Source organism: Pteronotus mesoamericanus, unplaced genomic scaffold (assembly GCF_021234165.1).
Source record: "Pteronotus mesoamericanus isolate MK-2021 breed Mesoamerican mustached bat unplaced genomic scaffold, CSHL_Meso_final contig_24, whole genome shotgun sequence".
Lineage (NCBI taxonomy): Eukaryota > Metazoa > Chordata > Mammalia > Chiroptera > Mormoopidae > Pteronotus > Pteronotus mesoamericanus.
The window spans coordinates 22,938,742-22,958,749 of record NW_026555100.1 but is presented as its reverse complement, the minus strand read 5'-3'; the positions used below and the strand labels follow the sequence as shown (position 1 = coordinate 22,958,749).

Sequence of the window (20,008 nt, the reverse complement as noted above, 5' to 3'; positions counted from 1 at the left end):
TTTTTTTGTTTTGTTTTTTGTTTTTTTTTGCAGGGCATTATGTCTAGGAGAGTCATCTCTTTTGCTCTGTGTATCAATAGTTCATTCTTTTTTATTGCTCTGTAGCATTCCATTATATAAATATGCCTCAATTTGTTTATCTATTTTAATGGCAATGGTCATTTGGGTTCTTTCCAGTTTTGAGCTTTTATAAATAAAGCTGGTGGAAACATTCTGGGCCATGTCTTTTAGTTTGTGTCTGCCTTCATTTCTTTTGAGTATATACTTTGGAATAAAATTTATTTTGGGAATAAAATTTCTGAGCCATAAAGGAGGCATATACATCTAATTTTCATAGATATTATCATATAATTTTCCACAGTAGTTGAACCAATTTATATTCTCACCAGCAATAGGAAAGAAGTTTGGTCCAGATCCCTGCCAATATTTGGTACTTTTAAATCTTTTAAACTTTATTTGGCTAACACATTTTAATAGAACAGAAATCACATAGTCTCCACATCATTTTGAATTCACAGCCATCGACAAAGTATTTTAGCATACTGTGCTCTCTCTCTCTAATCATTCCTTTATCAATGAAATACATGTACTTCTAAACTAAAATATGCAGAAAATAAGATCTTTAAAAGGTAAGATAAAAATAAATAAATAGAATTAGTAATAATTTTTTCATCAGTCTCATAGATTGTCTTATCCAATTTATACAAGATCTGTATTTTAAGGGATCTACATGTCCCTTAGATCATAATAAAATCAACAATTGCCAGACAGAATGACTAATGCCTCTTGCACAAAAGCCTGTCCCCTGGTGCACTGTGTGCCATTGGTTTCTACTGTTTTTAAAAATCATCTAATTAGAGTGAAGTCTGCCTCAGTATAGAATTAAGATGTAGGGCTGATGACTATGGGTTACTACAGTGTAACCACCCCCATGTCTTCGCTTGTGCTGTGCATCAAGCTAGTGCCCTCTCCCCAGCAGGCGGCTTTATAGAGTGTGTGCTGCTCGGAGTGTAGAGCATTTTTAAAAATTTCATGTTTATTTTGCTTGTGGTTGAATTTTTTCTTTTGTTACTGGTAAATCTTTTCCGCAACTGGTTCTCAAAGTATGACGCAGGTGTCCTGGGGGCTCCCTGATACTCTTTAGGGATATCCATGGGGTCAACTGTCTTGATAATAATATTAAGCTGTTATTTGCTTTTTCTATTCTTATTCTTTCACAAGGTATGGTGGAGTTTTTTGGTGTGTGTTTTAAAATTGTTTTCAGTTTTAATATCTAACATGGTAATTATAGATCGATATAACCTATAAAAACAAAAGTTCTTTGGGTTCCTTAGTCATTTTTAGGAGTGTAAAGGGGTCCTAAAACAAAAAACTTCAAGAAGCACTCTTAAATTAAAACAAAATAAAATGAGGACCAAAAAAATTGTTAGATTTTATTAGAGATATCCTTTCTAGTACAAACATATGAAAGTATGTTCTTTGAAGAAGAAAGACTAATACCAAAACCTCATTAAAAGAGAAAATATACTTCCCTGGCTGGGGTGGCGCAGTGGACTACATGCTGGCCTGTGAACCAAGAAGTCGCCGGTTAGATTCCCAGTCAGGGCACTTGCCTGGGTTTCGGGCCAGGTCCCCAGCGGGGTGGGAGGGTGCGCTTGAGGCAACTACACATTGAGATTTCTCTCCCTCTCTTTCTCCCTCTCTTCCCCTCACTCTAAAAATAGAGAAATAAATACAAATTTTTTTTTAAAAAGTTTTTTTATCCTTTGTAAAATTAATAGAAGCTGATTGTTATGAGAAAAGAGAAAAAAACTGAAGTTTCCTGTGGTTTTGCATTGTGTTTCAGATATAAATGGGCTTTACTTATTACTTCACTGTTCTTTCAGGTTATTTTTTACTGAACTTTTTTTTTTTTAATTTGAAACTTTTGTTCAGATAGATGTTTTCTGCTGTATGGGTCCATGCTTATAGGAAAAAAATGGGAATTTATTAAGCAATAGATTCTATTCTTTTCTTTGGTGTGATGTGCAGTCTAAAACTAATTGTGAAATCACTTTCAAGTACCACATACTCACCTTGAACTAACAGCTAATTTCAAACCCAGGCAGCCAACTTTAACTTGAGCTATGGGGCTTCCAATTTCCCTCAGTGGAAAGTCATTTCTACCATCTTCATATCCAATATATAAAACTTGAGGGTCCCTCTCTACTCAACTGTATCAATTCCCGGTACTTCTGGCACATGTCAGATAATTCACCCATGGATTTACTTTATCTAGAAACTGTTGAAAGTTTCCTGAAATATTTTGATGTTTTAGAGATACAGGTTAGGTCTCAGTGTTAGTTATTCAATTTTTAGGTTTTCTAAATTCTGTCTTGGAATGTGTAACATGTCTGGTCTATGTTATCATTCCATAAAAATGTTGAAATGCTGTTAAATATCCCATCTCTCATTTTTATAAGAATTGTATTCAGATAAATTGTTACATTCTTCAGAATTTTTATATTCATATAAGTTCTAAGTTTTCATATTGGGAAAGCACTTGTCACATCTCATGATAAATACTTTAGCTATTTATATATTGAAGACTACATTTCCATTATTGCCTTGGTTAAGAGAAATTTAGTTCTAAATTTAGTGATCAATTGCATAACTCTAGTGCCAAGAGTTCTATAATAAATTTAGTGATCAATTGCATAACTCTAGTGCCAAGAGTTCTGGAAAATTTAAGTTTGATTTTTAATTTTTCCTTTTCTTATTTTACTTGTTTTGATATTACAAATTCTGTCTTTTGTGAATATAGGCCTGACATAAGTCGGACACGTACATGACTGTTTATATTGGTGGGTTAATGTCTAACATGATTTTGAAAATCAAGGTGTTCAATGTTTGAAATTATTTGAGTAACAGTTATAATTTAGAAAGATGACTTTTTCCAAGTCCCTGAGGGTTTAATTTGTATAATCAACATACATTTTCTTCATTGTAATGGTTTTCACTCTCTTCTTTTCACTCCAAACCACAAAAGATTGTGGACATACTATGATTTTTTAAGTATATTTTACTGATTATGCTATTACAGTTGTTCCAATTTTTTCCCTTTATCCCTCTAGACCTTACACCCCCACCCTCCTGCATCCCCCCCCACTTTAGTTCATGTCCATGGGTTGTATGTATGAGGTCTTTGGCCTCTCCATTTTCTATACTATTCTTAACCTCCCTCTGTCTATTTTGTGCTTACCAAATATGCTTATTCCTTATACCTTTTCCCCTCATTCCCCACTCCCCCTCCCCACTGATAACACTACATGTGGTCTCCATTTCTGTGATTCTGTTCCTGTTCTACTTGCTTGCTTAGTTTTTGTTTTTTAGGTTCAGTTGTTGATAGTTGTGAGTTTGTTGTCATTTTACTGTTCATAGTTTTTGATCTTCTCCTTTTTCTTAGATAAGTCCCTTTAACATTTCATATAATAAGGGCTTGGTGATGATGAACTCCTTTAATTTTACCTTATGTGAGAAGCACTTTATCTGCCCTTCCATTCTAAATGATAGCTTTGCTGGATAGAGTGATCTTGGACGTAGGTCCTTGCCTTTCATGACTTTGAATACTTTTTTCCAGCCCCTTCTTGCCTACAAGCTTTCTTTTGAGAAATCAGCTGGTAGTCTTATGGACACTCCTTTGTAGGTAACTGTCTCCTTTTCTCTTGCTGCTTTTAAGATTCTTTCCTTATCTTACCTTAATCTTGGGTAACTTAATTATGATGTGTCTTGGTGTGTTTCTTCTTGGACCCAATTTTTGGGACTCTGAGCTTCCTGGACTTCCTGGGAGTATATTTCTTGGCCAGATTGGGGAATTTTCCTTCATTATTTGTTCAAATAAGTTTCCAATTTCTTGCTCTTCCTCTTTTCTTTTTGGCACCCCTATGATTCAGATGTTGGGACATTTAAAGTTGTCCTAGAAGTACCTCAGCCTCTCCTAATTTTTTTGAAACCTTGTTTCTTTGTTCTGTTGTGGTTCGATGTTTTCTCTTTTTGTTCCAGATTGTTGATTCTAGTCCCAATTTCCTTCTGTTCACTGCTGGTTCCCTCTCTATTTTCCTTTATTTCACTTTGCATAGCCTTCATTTCTTCCTTCATTTTGTGATTGAACTCAACAGTTTCTGTGAGCATCCTGATTACCAGTGTTTTGAGCTCTGCATCTGATATTCTGCCTATCTCCTCATTGCTTAGGACTTTTTTTTGAGTTTTGATCTGTTCTTTCATTTGGGCCATATTTCTTTGTCTTGGTGCACCTGTTATGTAGTAACGGGCAGAGCCTTAGGTATTCGCCAGGGTGGGGCTACCTTCTTTGCTGAGTGGTGGTGCTGTATGTGGGGGAGGGGTCAGAAATGGAACAGTGTCATGTGCACAGCTCTCACCCCCACTTTCTCACAATCAGATTGTGCCTTTTCAGATTCTGGTTCCCAGGTGGGTGGGCTTGTGTGCATTCTAGAACCCTGTGAGTCTCTCCAACAGACTCTCCTGTGAGGCTGGGGGTTTCTCCTGCCACTGCAACCCCGGCAGGTTTTTACAGTGAGAGGTTTTGAGCCTTTAAGTTTCCTGCGCTGTCCCTAGTTGTTCCTCCCAGCATATCTGCATGCGAATATGGAATTGCCCATCCGCCAGCTTCCTCCTCATCTAGTCCTCCAGCTGCCACCTTGCCACGCATCCTCTCCACCCAGGCTAACTGTCTCTGCCCCTCTTACCGGTCTGCGTGAATATTTTTTCTTTAACTCTTTGGTTGTCAGACTTCCATGCAGTTTGGTTTTCTGGCACTTCTGGTTGTTTTTTGTTTTTAAATTGGTTGTTATCTGTCTTTTGGATGTGTGAGGAAGCAAAGCATATCTACCTACTTCTCCATCTTGGCTGGAACTCTCCTTGACATACTATGATTTTTAACAATAGGTTGATATAGTCCTGATCTCAGTTATTAATGTTGTAAATACTTATAGTTAGTTGTGAGTGGGGCACATATCCAAATCTTCTGTATGGAGTAAAATCTCTTAGGGAAATTAAAGATGGACTAAGTGGTTTTAGATTTTGGAAATCACTAAGTCATACCTGCATGATTTTTGTTGTGTTCAGGTTCTGCCAACCTCTTCTTCCTTTCAGTTGTTTGATCTTTGAGAAAGAATGAGGCAAGATCCCAAATATCATACTGTAAAAATGAAACAGCCCTGGCTGGTGGCTCAGTGGATTGAGCACTAGACTGCGAAGCAAAAGGTCACTGGTTCGATCCCCAATCAGGGCACATGCCTGGGTTGCAGGCAAAGTTCCCAGTAGGAGGCACACGAGAAGCAACCACACATTGATGTTTCTCTCCCTCCCTTCCCCTTTCTCTGACACTAAATAAATAAAATCTTTAAAAAAAAATGAAACGATGTTTTGGGAAGAGAACAAACAAAATGCAGTAGATGTTCTAACTGGATAGAAAAATCAACACGGAATTTGACATTGAATTTATTGAGTTAAGGGCATCCTAAGCAAAAGGACAGCCTAAGGAAAGAACAGAGGTAAGAAAATTCAGTCAGCTAATGACAACTTTAGAGCATCACCTATGGTTTGCTTTGCCACTTTCCCCTGTCTGCAATGCTGCCTGATTACATTTCTCTTCACCCCAGCCTACCAAATTTCTACTCCAGTAATTTCCCCTGTGAATACCAAAGTGAGTAATCTTATCAGAATCTGGTAGGCAATAGGAAGATATTAAAAGTCTGTGAGCAGGTTGTAAAATTTTAGCTGTGTATTTTTAAAATTAATCCAGCAGGAGTGCGTAAGAAGAATTGTCCTGTGGAGAAAATAGGGGACAAGGTCAGGTCAATCATCAAGGCTCAAAACTCCCCCATCCCTGAAATCTCAAGATTGAAGGCCCTAAATCTTTTTCTTTTGATGATGTCTCATCAACTGGAGGAAGGATGAGAAATAAGAGGTAAAAGAAGAAGCAAGTTTCATAAACATAGTCAGTAAACCTGATGCTCATTTGGGGGCATAGTTCTAGAACAGTGTAGTAGAGAGTTGATAATGATAAGAAGCTGTGTTTTTAGGATCCATCATGAATACTCTACCTCATCATCTCCTTCTTGGATGAGCTTAATAGGCTAGTACGTAGAGAAAATGCAATAGACACCATAGATTTGATTGTGGTGGGCCATTTAATGATGTTTGTGACATTCTAGATATGATAAAACAATTTAGGCTGAATCTGAGGATAGTCCCAAAGCATGCTTCTTTAAATGAAGCTTTTAAAAACTCTAACAAGAGACTAATAGCTTGCTACAATAAACCAATACAACTTCCCCTGGACTTCACTCCTTGTATGAATTTTTAAGGTTCTATTTGAATTAAATATAGTCAAAAAATTAACTGCTCCCTTTGGGAATCAAGAAACTTTCAATTATATGTAGCTAGCTCTACCGTGACTGTGGAAGTACTGATGAAAGTAAAGCTGACAGCAAAAAGCCTCAATTTTAGTAGAGTTTTCTTAAATACTTAATCCTTCAAAAATGACCAACATGGAGACCCATTAGAAGATTATATCAGTTGGATGAACTCCTAGGCCTTTCTCATTTGGAAAAAAGGGGGTTGCTACAGAGGATAAATTAGTCCTGTTAATGGGTGGCTTGTGTGTCCCTGGGGAAGGGGTTTCTTCCGGAAAGATGGAACTGAGAGAGCCAGGGTCCTTGCTTCCCAGGAAGAGAAGAAAGAGGGGGAACAAAGTGTCTCTCTTTATATTCTTATTAATCATCAAAAATAAAAAAAGTTGGATTATTTGAGAAGTCACTTTCATCTTATTAAAATATAGGAAAATGGGCAGGGTGAGAAAGAATTCCACTCTTTCTGTTGCCTGCAAGAAAAGATTAGTTGAACAAATTTGCAGTACTAAGTTTAGTTTAGTTTCCCCTGAGGAGGAAATAAACCACAGCAGAGGTGCTGAGAGACAGACTCTATACTGCGCAGTCCATTAACACTAAGGGAAATAATTATATTTTCAGTGATGACTGATGAGTTATTTTAGCTTGTTTATAAGCATTAAGGCTACATCAATAAAGCAGACTTTTAAAAAATATTCAAGGCAAAGTAAAAACAAAATCCTGTGGGCGTTTTTTTGGGTTTTTTAATTTCAGCATTTAGATGTTTTCTCCAATTATTTATTTTCCTTGATCCTGTATGATCTTTTCCATATACCCTTACCAAATGACCGGGTTATCATATAAATAAAAAATAAAAATTATGAAAAAGACTGGCAAGATTAAATATGATTTTTTCTGCAGTATTTTTAGCTTTAATTATAAAGAAAACTAAGCCAAATATAATATCTAACTTTCCTGATTATCAATTATAGCTAAATATCTGTAATAACTTGCTTAAGGAGGACCTTTTGGACACTGCAATGGTTCTATGAAACATGTGATTATCCTATTTGAGGATCCTTCAGTAAAGAAAAGATAATATTATGTTTTTTACTCTTAATTGCTAGAGGTATGATACACTAAATTCCGACTTGGGCTCATAGGTTCAGATGCATTTTATAATTGAACTACAGTGATTACAATTCCAAAATACTGAAATTGAAGACCCCATTTTAATATATAAAGGGAGATTGTGATAATTCTGCACAAATAGTTAATTATCTTTCACTGCCTTATTACTTACTTTCTAACTGGGGAAAAAAAAATGGACCATCCTATGGAATAAGAAGTTGATTCTTTCTCAGATAAAGTCTATTTTTGGAATGTTGAATTTTTCAACTTATTAATTTCTGGAAGAGTTAAAGTTTGGAATCAAAGTATGATGTAGACACCTGAAGAATCACTGGTTTTCTGTGGGTACCTGAGAGACATTTTGTTTGTAATAATAAAAGCTTGTAAAATGATGGGAACTTCAGACTGAGTCTGTGCTTAACTGCTCTTCATTGTATGGAGAATATACATCTGAATTATTGGTAAAGTCAATGATGACTTCTAATTTTACTCTTATGTTGAAAATATTTTATATGTGCATGTTTAATATCTGTAATTAGAATAAACAGCAGCAAGCTATGAAAGGAGCTCAAATTTTCAAAGTAATTTAGAAGCTTAGATTTCCAAAACCTTTACTGTAGTTGACCTTCACATATTTATTACAGGAAGAGTTATTATTCTTTAAGAGATAAGTATATTTTATAACCCTTACATAAAAATCATAAACATTTTATGATATTAATGATAACTTCTTGACAAAGGAGCCATTTGACAGGCAGGTGGAGAGCTCCTGGAATTACTGAGTAAAGAAAGTGCACAGAATTCAAAGCTGTGTTAACAAATTACTTGCTAATTCAAGGGAAGGAATAACCTCAACAATAGCAAAATGATGGTCATAAATTTATATAAAGCATTTAAATTATCATCACTAATAGTGGGACAACTGGACATCTTATGGCTTTTGATGTGATGTTATAAGAGGTACACAGAATCACCTGTGAAGTGTTCTTGTCAACAATGTTAGAGTTCAATCTAATGAGGCCTTTCCACATGACTTTCAGTTTATAGGAAGTACAAAGATGTATGAACAAGTTAAATGACACTACAAGGAAAGAATCAGACCAATAGAGATATGCTAATGTGGACATTGAATAAGAAAACTGGCCTAGTCACTTCAACACATTAATATATTGGAAAAAAAACATGTCTAGGGGACTGTTCAAGATTAAAAGCAACTAAAGAGACATAATAGCAAATTAAATTTGCATTAGTTATTTATTGTGGTATAACAGATTATTCCAAATCTTAATTTAAAATAAACTAACATCATCTCAGTTTCTGTAGATAAGAAATCTGGGTACAGGGACTTTGGTCAAGATGGAGGCATGGGTAAACACGCTTCACCTCCTCACACAACTACATAAAAAATTACAACCAGACTTCAAAGCAAATAACACCCACAACCATCAGAAAATCGAGCTGTGTAGAAGTCTGACAACCAAGCATTTAAAGAAGCCACATTCATCCGGATGGGTAGGAGGGGTGGAGATGTGGAGATAGGTGGAGAGGCAGTGAAGTGGATGGTCCCACATTCACATGTGGTGGATAAAAATTTGGAGGGATGCCTTGGGAGTGAAGGGTCCCAGCCCCAGGCCAGACCACCCAGCACAGGGTTCCAGCACCAGGAAGATAAATCCCCATAACTTCTGGCTCTACAAACCAGTGGGGATCGGGGCAGCGGAAGACACTGCTGGATTCTCAGTAGATTCATCTTAATAGGCCAGCATAAGACTATCAGCCAATTTCTCAAAAGAAAGCGTGTAGACAAGAAGGGGCTGGAAAAAAGTATTCAAAGTCATGAAAGGCAAGGACCTACATCCAAGATTACTATATCCAGCAAAGCTATCATTTAGAATGGAAGGGCAGATAAAGTGCTTCCCAGATAGGGTAAAGCTAAAGGAGTTCATCATCACCAAGGCCTTATTATATGAAATGTTAAAGGGACTTATGTAAGAAAAAGAAGATCAAAACTATGTACATTAAAATGGCAATAAATTCACAACTATCAACAATTGAATCTAAAAAACAGACTAAACAAACAAGTAGAACAGGAACAGAATCATAGATATGGAGATCATTTGGAGGATTAATAGCTGGGAGGTGGAAGGAGGAGAATGGGGGAAAACGTGTAAGGATTAAGAAGCGTGATTGGTAGGTACAAAATAGACAGGGGGATGTTAAAATTAGTATAGGAAATGAAGAAGCCAAAGAACTTATACGCACGACCTATGGACATGAACTAAGGGGGGGATTACTGGAGGGAATGGGGGAACCAGGCAGAGGGGTGGCAAGGGGGAAAATTGGGACAACTGTAATAGCATAATAAAATGTATTGAAAAAGAAAGGAATCTGGGTACAGCTTAGCTAGGTGTCTCTGGCTAAAGGTCTCTTATGAGGTTGCAGTTAAGGATTTGACTAAGCTACAGTCTCATCTGAAGGGTCACGTGGGGGAGGAGGAGTATGAGGGACAGTTGCCATACTCACTTACAAAGCTGTTGGGAGCCTCAATTCCTTGTGGTGTGGGCATTTCCACACGATTGCCTACAATGTGGCAGCTGGCTTCTTTCAGGATATGTAATTCAAGAAGGAGCAGAGAATTGTAAAGATGAAATCCATAGCCTTTTTACAACTTAATCTCAAAAGTGACATCCTGTCACTTCAACTGTATTCCTGTGCTCAGAAATATTTCAGTAAATCCAGTTCACATCCAAGGAGCTAAGCTGGTGGGATTATACAAAGACATGAAGACAGAAACCATTGGGTTCTATCTTCGGTGCTGCTTACTACAAACTGCATAAAGCATGATTGATTCCAGTTACAGGAAAAAGATCTATAAGAAGGTATTTTAGGGACAGTCAAGACAATTTGAATGTGAATTTGATACTAAGTAATATGGACTTATTGTTAATATTCTGAGGTGTCAATGATAAGGTTATGAAAGAGAATATATATTCTTAGAAGATATAGGCATAAGTATTTAGGTGCAAAGTACTGTGATATCTGTAACTTATTTTCTAATTATATACACACATATTCACTTAAAAACATGCATATACATGTACACATAACTACATTATAAATGGAAAAACTGATAATAACAGTGACCGAATCTAGGTTGTGAGTATATGTTTAATTATCCTATTCTTTCAACTATTCAGTTTGTTTTGACTTCTTTTTTGTTTACAATAAAACATTGGGTAACATGATGTGTTAAGTCAGCTTTACTTCTCTCTTGTTCAAGCAAATCCCAGTAAGCAGAATTGCACAGAGCCACACAGACTTCTCACATTTGTAATGGCTGTTGAAGATATTATAGTGAAGAAACCTCATAATATTGATTAACAGCTTTTCCCACATCCACATCTGTTGCTGCACTACCTTTTATGTTCTTTAATACCTATGATCATCTGGTGACCACTTAGGGAAAGGGTGAAAAGATTTCCTGGGAGAGTTGGGGCCTAAGGATGTTAACAGTGATGAATTTGATGGCTTTTATTTTAGACAGTTAAGCTATCATTTTGTATTCTTTTTATATGTCCTTCAGGATTTTTGCAAATTTCTGTGCTTCTATGATATAACCTCTCTCCTTTTTTTAAAAAAATCTAAATCTGTTTATTCACCCCTTCAATCCTTCACATTATATTCCAATACTATTTGATAGAGAGTCTTAAGTGTGATTTGCATCTACTGAAACCTGTGTCTTCACTAGAGCTGATTTTGGGGCCATCTGACAGTTTTCTAGAGTACGTACTTGTCTGAGTTGTGAGAGAGACTCTGCCGTCTTTCACCATATGTAATGCACTCTCTTTAAATTTTATCCTATATCAGGGGTACACATTCATTAATACTAGGAAGTTGGCTTATTTGTTCTCTCTAATCCTCTTGCAATATAATTGTGATCTCCACAGTGTAATCATTTATTAAATTGGTTTTAAAGTGATCTTTAAAAAGCTGTCTGTAATATTATTCAACACTATCAACCATTAGAGCATATCCCCAGGAATAATGAGTAAATCTGTTAAGTTTTTCTGATCCCCCTCTTTATTCTAACTAATTTTGTTAGCTACCCTGTATAGCATCCAAAACCATTATTGATTCTGGATTTTTTCAGACTACTGTGTCTTCTGCAAATGTTATATTGGTTTTCAAAATGAACATCATTAATAGAATGTGTAGGCTGATGTGTGCCAATTCCTTCTGTTCTTAGGGATATTTGAGAGGAACAAGGATGGATTTTTAGGTATTATGTGTCAGGAGGGACCCCCAAAACCCAGAATTTGTTTATAAACAATTGTATTTATTCTTTCATGTTGAAACTTCAGTCACCTCAAAGCACTCTCCATTTGATGCAATACACCTGTCAAGATGTTTTATCCACTGCTCAAAATAGTTTTTGACCTCGTCAACATTGATGCCTTTTAGTGCTTCTGCTGTTTTTTGTTCCCCCTCTTCTACATGGGCAAAATGTTTTGCTTTGAGGACATTTTTTCATCCAGGAAAACAAAAAATAGTCACTTGGGGAGAGATCGGGTGAGTAGGGAGGGTGAGGCATGGGGTTCATGCCATTTTTGGTCAAAAACTGCTGAATATTCAGCATGTTGTAGGCAGGTGTGCTCCTAAATCACCCATCATGAAATGGGCAAATGTGTTCAAAGAGTCTTCAAACAAACAAACAAAAAATGCACTGAAGCTGAATGCAGCCCCTCACAACACCACCAGCTGGTACACTGATACAGATGGGTTCCTAGAATACCTAGTGGGGGAAGCCTTTACTACAGGGGCCTACCCTCCAGAAGATAATTCTGGGTTTTTGAGTGTGGTGTGTGGGTCCTCCCTTTTATACTGCTGTGAAATCTAGGGTACTTTGATAATTTTAATCATAAAACCGGGACATTTCAAACAATGTACTACTTAAAAAAAGGTTTTTCTGACAGCAAAATCATTATATAACCATAGTAGAAAATGTGGAATGTGGAAAATACAAAAAAGCATAAGTGATCAAATAAAATCCTCTTTAACCCTAGTACACATGAAAACTCACTGGTAAAAGGTCTGTTTTAAATGACCTTTCCTCCACTTACCAAGAGAATATATGAGGTAATGTGAGAAAGTCTGCATATAAGAGGAGAACAAAAAAATAAAACAAACTAAAAACCAATAAAAGGAAGGATAAAAGAAGCCTGAGGGAGGTCCATGCAGAGCTGGGTGGTGACCTCCCAAAATTTTCAAAGTCCTAGGTTACTTTTAGCCCATTGCTATGCTGTACCTAGAGTTCTCTGCACTTCCAGGGTGCCTCAGTCTTGTTAGTCCAAAATGGCTGATCTGTTTTGCCTCTCATCTCTGCATTGTAGTAGGATGTAGTAGGATGGAAGAAGAAAATTGAAAGGGAGCCCACTCTCTGCTCATAAAAGAGACTTCCCAGAAACTCCACATGGAAGAATCTATAAACATCTAATTGGCCAAAGCTTAGTCAATGGGTTGCAAGGTGGCTGGGTGCAAAGTAGGCATCTTAAAAAGAGAGAGAAGCTATGAGAATAAATGAAAGAGAATATTAGAATTTATATCGTCTGGCATTATCTCCAGGTGGTAAGGTAATAGATGACTTAATTTTCTCTATATGTGTGTGTGTATGTGTGTATACATCTGATTGTGATTTTTAAGTTTTCTAAAGTAAACTTATAGCTATTTCTGTAAAATAGCTGAATGTATCAGGCATTATTTATTTTGTTTCAAAAAAGCTAACTACAGTTGATTTGAGCAATTGTGGGGTCAGGGGCCCTGACTCCCTGTGCAGTCAAAAATCTCAGTATAACTTTTGACTCCCCTAAAACTTAACTACTAATAGCCTACTCTTTAAAAAAAAATATCTTATTTATTTATTTTTAGAGGAAGGGGAAGGGAAGGGGAAAGAGAGGAAGAAAAATACCCCGTTGTGAGAGAAACATTAATCTATTACTTCTCGCCCCCAACCTGGGACTTGGCCCGCGCAATCCAGGCATGTGCCTGGGAATCCAACAGGGGATGTTTTGGTTTGCAGAATGATGCTCAATCCACTGAGCCACACCAGCCAGGGCTAATAGCCTACTCTTGAGTGAAAGGAAGCCTTACAAAAAACATTAACAGTTGATTAACACACACTTTGTATGTTATATGTATTATATACTATATCCTTACAATAAAGTAAGCTAGAGAAAAATAAATGTTACTATGAAAATCATAAGGAATAGAAAATACATTTACAGTGCTTTTTGAAATAAACCCACATATAAGTGAACCCATTCAGTTCAAATCTGTGTTGTTCAAGGTCAACTATATTTTCTTCTTTTGAGGAAAACATATATTAAACTAGTACTGATAGGATCATTTTTGGAGAGAAGTAAGCCGATTCTACAGAGAGGTAAAAATGTGGAAAATACCACAAAGTACCACAAAGTTTATGAGTGATGGAAACTGTCAAGCATTTAAAAAGTGCTTCATGCACAAAATCTGTTTCTCCCTTAAAGGAAAAGGCTAATGTTTATTAAGCACGTGGATGTGCCAAGCACATACTATATATATGAGTCACAGTCTACTTAATTATCTAAGCTAAGAATAAGCAAATATTTTCTGTAAAGAAATCAGATCATTAATATTTTAGGCTTCGTGGATAAAGATGCAAAATCAGGAATATTATTGAGGTACTTATATAACCAAAAAGAAAACAAATTTCTTTTTGTTCCCAATCATTTAAAAATGTAAAACTATCCTTAACTCATGGGAGGTACAAAGTTAGGTGGCAGCCCTTGTTTGCCTGCCTCTGTCCCTCATAGTCTAGTGCAATACACAGACGGTGATTTGATCCTTCACAGATGAACAAATAGTGACTTAGAGCGCTTGCCCATTTCACAAATCTAGTCACTAGCAGGGCTGGGATTGGGCCAACGTTTGTCTGACTCCAAAATCAATGCCCTTTCTACTTGGCTATGCTGTAGAACATGTAGATTCTTACATTGAAATACAGGTTTTCTAGTGGAAAAAGTTGTCAGCTTGAAGGGAAAAATATTTGCAGACCCTGCCAGGATCATGTGTTTTCAAGTTACATACTTTCATCTTACCCGATGCCATGATGTACTTCAAGTTAATGACCCCTTTAGGAAGCCATGAATAAGCTCTTGAAAGAGTGAAGCTGTATCTTGTTAAAGTATTTGTTTCACTTTGAGTAAAACTGATCTTGCCCTTTGGCATTAGTGCAGACTAAAATCTTTCCATTCAAGGGGAACAAAAGGAAAGATAATCAATGTTTTAACTTTATTTTAACATAGAGATTTTTGAGGAGTAATCAATAACGTTTCTGTTCCTCATTCTGTTTAAATGATCCTGTGATTGTTTCTTTAAGGAACAGACTCAGAGACCCGGCCTGCCAGCCAAGGGATAAAACTGAATGCACTGTATTACTCATGAATGGTGACAAATCTGCCCCTGTGGGGGGGACCTGACTTGCTGAGCCACATACTCAAACACAACAAATGACAGAGAGCAATTGGAGCTGACAAGGAGGGGCCTTTTAGGAAGGTGTCTTGTGAATTGAACATGAAGAGCGGGGTTTCTGAGTGGCTTCAAAGTTCATTGGTTCTCAGTGGCTCGAGGTTGGAAGAACTTCAGCAGGGATGGAGTCACTGAATGTCTATTAATCATAGCTCCCCTCTGTTAAGTTCCCCTGGCTTGCCAAGATTATTACGCGGCTAGTTGGGAAATTCTCATTTTTACAAGAACCCTGATAGGTATGTAGCATTCAAGTTGAGGCTCAGTGAAATTAAGTAATGTTGCAAGGTCACACAGTTGGAGGTGGTAAAGCTACATCCAAGCACAGTCTTTAATTCAAAGTTCATGTCATTCGCACTGTACGAGGCTGCTGCTGGTCCAGTTAATACCACACCAGAGGGGGTTGTTGGAAGTGTGCACAGAGCATTGCTTTCACTGCTTTAGCATAATTTTACTTGTGAGATAGATCAAGCATTTCTGGTTGGTTTGAACCATAGTTACAGGTACTTAATTTGTGGTTCCTATATTCATGGCATATATTTGGGATATGATGAGAATTTTTTAATTTGAAGGTCAGATATTAAGCTATTAGAAAACTTCTGAGAAAAGTAAGATCTTTCTTACTTTTCTGCTTTTGAAACTTGATGCCTGACTTCTTCCTAAAAAAGAAGAAATAGGTTGGTTTCTTTTGAGTTAACACAATGAAGCAGCGCAATTCAAATATAGAGATTGTCAAAGTGAGGTCTACAGAAATGCTTTGCTGTGAGGGTAGATTTTGCTTTGAGATGGAAGTTAATAACTTACAACGTTCATCTAAATAAGACATTTAGAACAAAATTCTCAAGTCTTTTGAATATGGTAATTAAAGAAATTAAAGAGCATGCTTTATTGGGCATCGAGGAGTACAAGTGGAAATATGAAAAGTATGTTTTTAGTTAGAGACCTTTTATGGTCTGAAGCTTTTTACCTTTCTAGCCTTATTTCTTGCTGTTTGCTCCCATGGATTTTTCTTTTCCTGTCATTAACTTTATTTCCCTACATCACACACTTCTTTTCCTCTGAGGGTTTGCTCTATTGTTGCTGTTGTCAAGGAGAACATTACTTCCTCTCCACTTAGTCAAAACCCACTGGTTCTCCATCTACCTGGGGAGCCCACACCCTTCCACCTCTAGGCTGGAGTAGGAGCGGTCCTCCACTGGCGCAGAACATGTATGAATTTCTCTCTCCAATATCATTTACCAACAATGTCCTAGAATTTGCTTGTTGATTTTTGCAGTAGGCTGTGAATTTCTTGAGGGCAGAGACTTGCTTTTTTTTTTTTTTTTTTTTGGCTCCATAACCCAATGCATGGTCTCTAGTACATTCTCTGTTAAGGCTTATTAGATGATTTCATATATTAAGGTTTGTTTGATCTCCCTAATAATGTGTTTACTTTTACTTCACCCATCTCTCTGCTCTAGACAAAGTTTTAAATCTCAGACAATTATATAGTGAAAGGACATTCATTGCATCAGTCTATGCTTTGCCTAGTTTGTTCGTATGGACCTCTCTGAGAAAATCTGAAGCCTGGTTTACTTAACTGCAACTCCCTTGGTGGTCAGTATCAGTAAAAATTATTCCAAACAGTAATACTTAAAGACATTTGCCAGTGAAACATAGATGGAAAAATGATGGGGGATATATGGCTAATGATTAGGGCTTTTTGAGAAAATATTTAAAATATAATTAATCTAAGGTTATAGCCACATTTTAATAATATATGTGCTCACGTAGAGTGATTTAAAGTTTTTCTTTTTTTCTGGCCCAAAGGTTTTTATTTTCTTAATTAAAAATATTTTTTCCTCCAATAGTTGTTTTAAATATGGTTTGGTTCTTCAGAGTAATAAAACATAACAAAATAGATCCAGTTATATGTTATTACCTATTCTCTCACAACTGTGTAAATAAGTGGAAACATGGTTGAAAGACATATATATAGAAAGAGAAAATCTAAATATGAGTAACAAAGTCCTATACAACCTTTGGACAGTTTTAGCAGTTTTTAGGGGGAGGTGTCCTCTAAGACCCTATCAAATCTCCAGTAGCTGATTTCTGAAGGGAGACAGAAATAGTTTTACATTGAAGGTGCCCTATAGCTCTAAATCACCAGCCTTACTCCTTGGGGTCCCAAACTCTTGGTTTTCTTTTTTGTTCTCTTTGTCTCTAAGTAACAAAATGAGCCCTTCATCTCCCCTAATTTCTAGAAAGTCAATTCAAAAGCTGGGAGTACTACGTATTTTCGAAGTTGGTGAAAAAATTATGATGTCCCTACTTCTGTTTAGCCTGCTGATTGGAGTAATAGGAAGTGAAAAATGACCAAGTTAGTTCTGAACCAAAAATAAATATTTTAAGTGCTGAGATAATCCAATTTTTCCAGCCCAAACTGGGGCTCATTACTGGCCATAGTAATGGCATATAAATTTTGAGATGGATGTATTTGAAGAGAGATTCAAGAACCTGACTGTAGTAAGAGTTTTAATCCCATTGAGATAGTCTGCCAGTACAAATGGGTTCTGCAGCAGTAATGTGTCAGAGAGGTAGACACTGCTATCTCAGGACGGCCCTTCTTAGACAGTTCCCGTAAGGAAGGGCTGCTGTGTTTTTGTTTTTGTTTTTTTAACAGTTGGTTGAGTTAAAAGTTCAGAATTGAAATGAGCCTTGAAATAAATAAAGATAAAATGCACATGGTTATTTTTTGAAATGCACATTTATTTTATCTCTCTCTCTATATTTTATTGTTTAATTATACTCGTCCCCGTTTTCCCCCATTACTCTCCTCTGGCCTATCCACCCCCTATCTTCCACCTTCAGTCCTCCCCCTTTCCTGTTGGCTTTGTCCACAGGTCCTTTTTACATGTTCCTTGACTTGCCCCTTCCCCTTCCTTCCTCCGTTAACTCCCTCCCCACTCCTCTCTGGCCACTGTCAGTTTGTCCTTTATTTCCGTGTCTCTGGTTCTGTTTTTCTCACTTGTTTGTTGAAGTGCGCATAAGGCACTTATGACCTTCCCAGCTCATTTCTACCCTCGCCTAATTTCCTGTTGCTGTACTTTTCAGAGTTTCATATTCAAAAATAATGGAGGGAACACTTGGCATGGAAGCCAACAAATAAATTTATCTTCTCATTCCTCACATGCCCAACCCATGCCCACCGTGTTTAGTGGAAAGATTTAGTTCAGTGATTCAGGGGCCAATTTTTAATGTTTGCATTTAGAATAAGAGTGTAGCTGAAAGGGAAATATGGTGAGTAGAAAAATATGACTCAATGATTTTTAAATATAGGTAATATTTCTGAAAGTTCATTCTTATTTTGGGAAGTGTTTAAAACTGATAGAAATCATTCTGAAAACCAGCTAAGTAATTATGATAAGCAGGGAGCTGACTTTGGTTTGGATACCCGTGGTTCTCAGCAGTCGTGGCGGTTTACTAAACAACATTCTGAAAGAAAGAGTTGCTCTCTGTCTACCTCACTGTAATGGTGTGAACATTGCCTTCCTATGGAGGTTAAATTGCCAAGTTCCTTAGATGAAACAGAAGGACCTTCTAGTACTTCTCACTGACATATTCCCATGAGGGAAACCCTGATGTAGGTAGAAAATTGCTCTCCAATATTAGTTAGCCATTTGAATAAAATTCGTATTCACCAATAGTGACACCCTCTTATTTTTTTTCCAAAAACATTTCATCCAATTTATAGTTGAGATGCAGGACCTAATTTTAGTCCATAATTTTCAAAGATGCCACTTTAACTAATGGAATTCTCTAAGCGACAGCCTTGTCTTTCTCCCAGGCATTTAAAATCTAGGTTTAATTTAGATCAGCAGTTCAGGAACAATTTATTTGTCAAATGCATGTGGCAGACCATTGCTTTTCTCCCTAATGTCCATCTGTGGAGCACTCTGAGACTTTGCTAAAATGATGAATTGATATGTCTGGCGGGAAACAGCTTGTTACCCAGAACAGTGGTATACGTAAATTGGAAGCCTGCATCTGCAACTAAGACCACAGGTGGTAGCTCGTAATAAGGCATCTGTGGATGTTAAGGATTTTTGAAGCTATTTAATTTTGTTTTCCCGTTTCTCTCCATCAGAGCAAGAGTTTTCTTGTTAAGCTAACATCTCATTTGCTGAAAGATTGGTTGTGTTATTAGAGGCAATGTTTTTACATTTCAAATATATACAAGAGTTCTTTTGAATTCTGATGCCTTTTACAGTCATGAGTTGGATAACAATTGGTATGGATCATGGAGTTTCTGAGGAGGCTCAGAGCACAGCTTTATTTTTGCAGTGAAACCTATATCCTTATAGAACCTGGTATATTAAAGAGAAGCAAGCACCATGCAGCATCTATGACACTTACAAGGAAACAAATACTAAATGTTCATCAATAATTAAAATATAGGGCTTATTTTTATGGAATATAGATGATGAATCCCAAAACTGCAGAGGTAGAGGAGATGTCAGAATTCATCCAGGCCAGATTAGCAATTGATGAATGATTTAGTTCCCTTGTTTAATAGCCACTTTGTACCTATTTAAATTCTCCCAGTGATAATTTGCCTTCTCTCAGAGAAGCTCACTGAATTGTCAGAATGCCTCTGGCCTCTCTGTAACTTATCTCCAGTGCGTCAATTTCTCCCTCTTTCACTTAAGTGTGATTCCTGTTTGATTCAGGTTTATTCACCAAACATTTATTGAACATCCATTCAGCCAAGCATGAGACAGGTTTCAGGGCTGCGTGGTTGCAGAAGACACAGTTCTTTTTTCCAAAGAGCTCATAGTCCACTAAGGGAAGCAGAAAAGGAAGAAAAAGAGATTATAGTACAGTGTGATAAATACCATGTTAGAAGAAGCACAGAGTGATTCAGGAGCATATGAAGAAAGCACATAAAC

General features: G+C 36.8%; 1 protein-coding gene across 2 annotated transcripts in view; it reads left to right on the top strand.

Annotated features, from left to right (window-relative positions):
- Positions 1 to 20,008, top strand: part of PRKG1 (protein kinase cGMP-dependent 1) — a 1,177,478-nt gene that overhangs the window by 770,611 nt on the left and 386,859 nt on the right. The gene's annotated exons all lie outside the window — the stretch shown is intronic.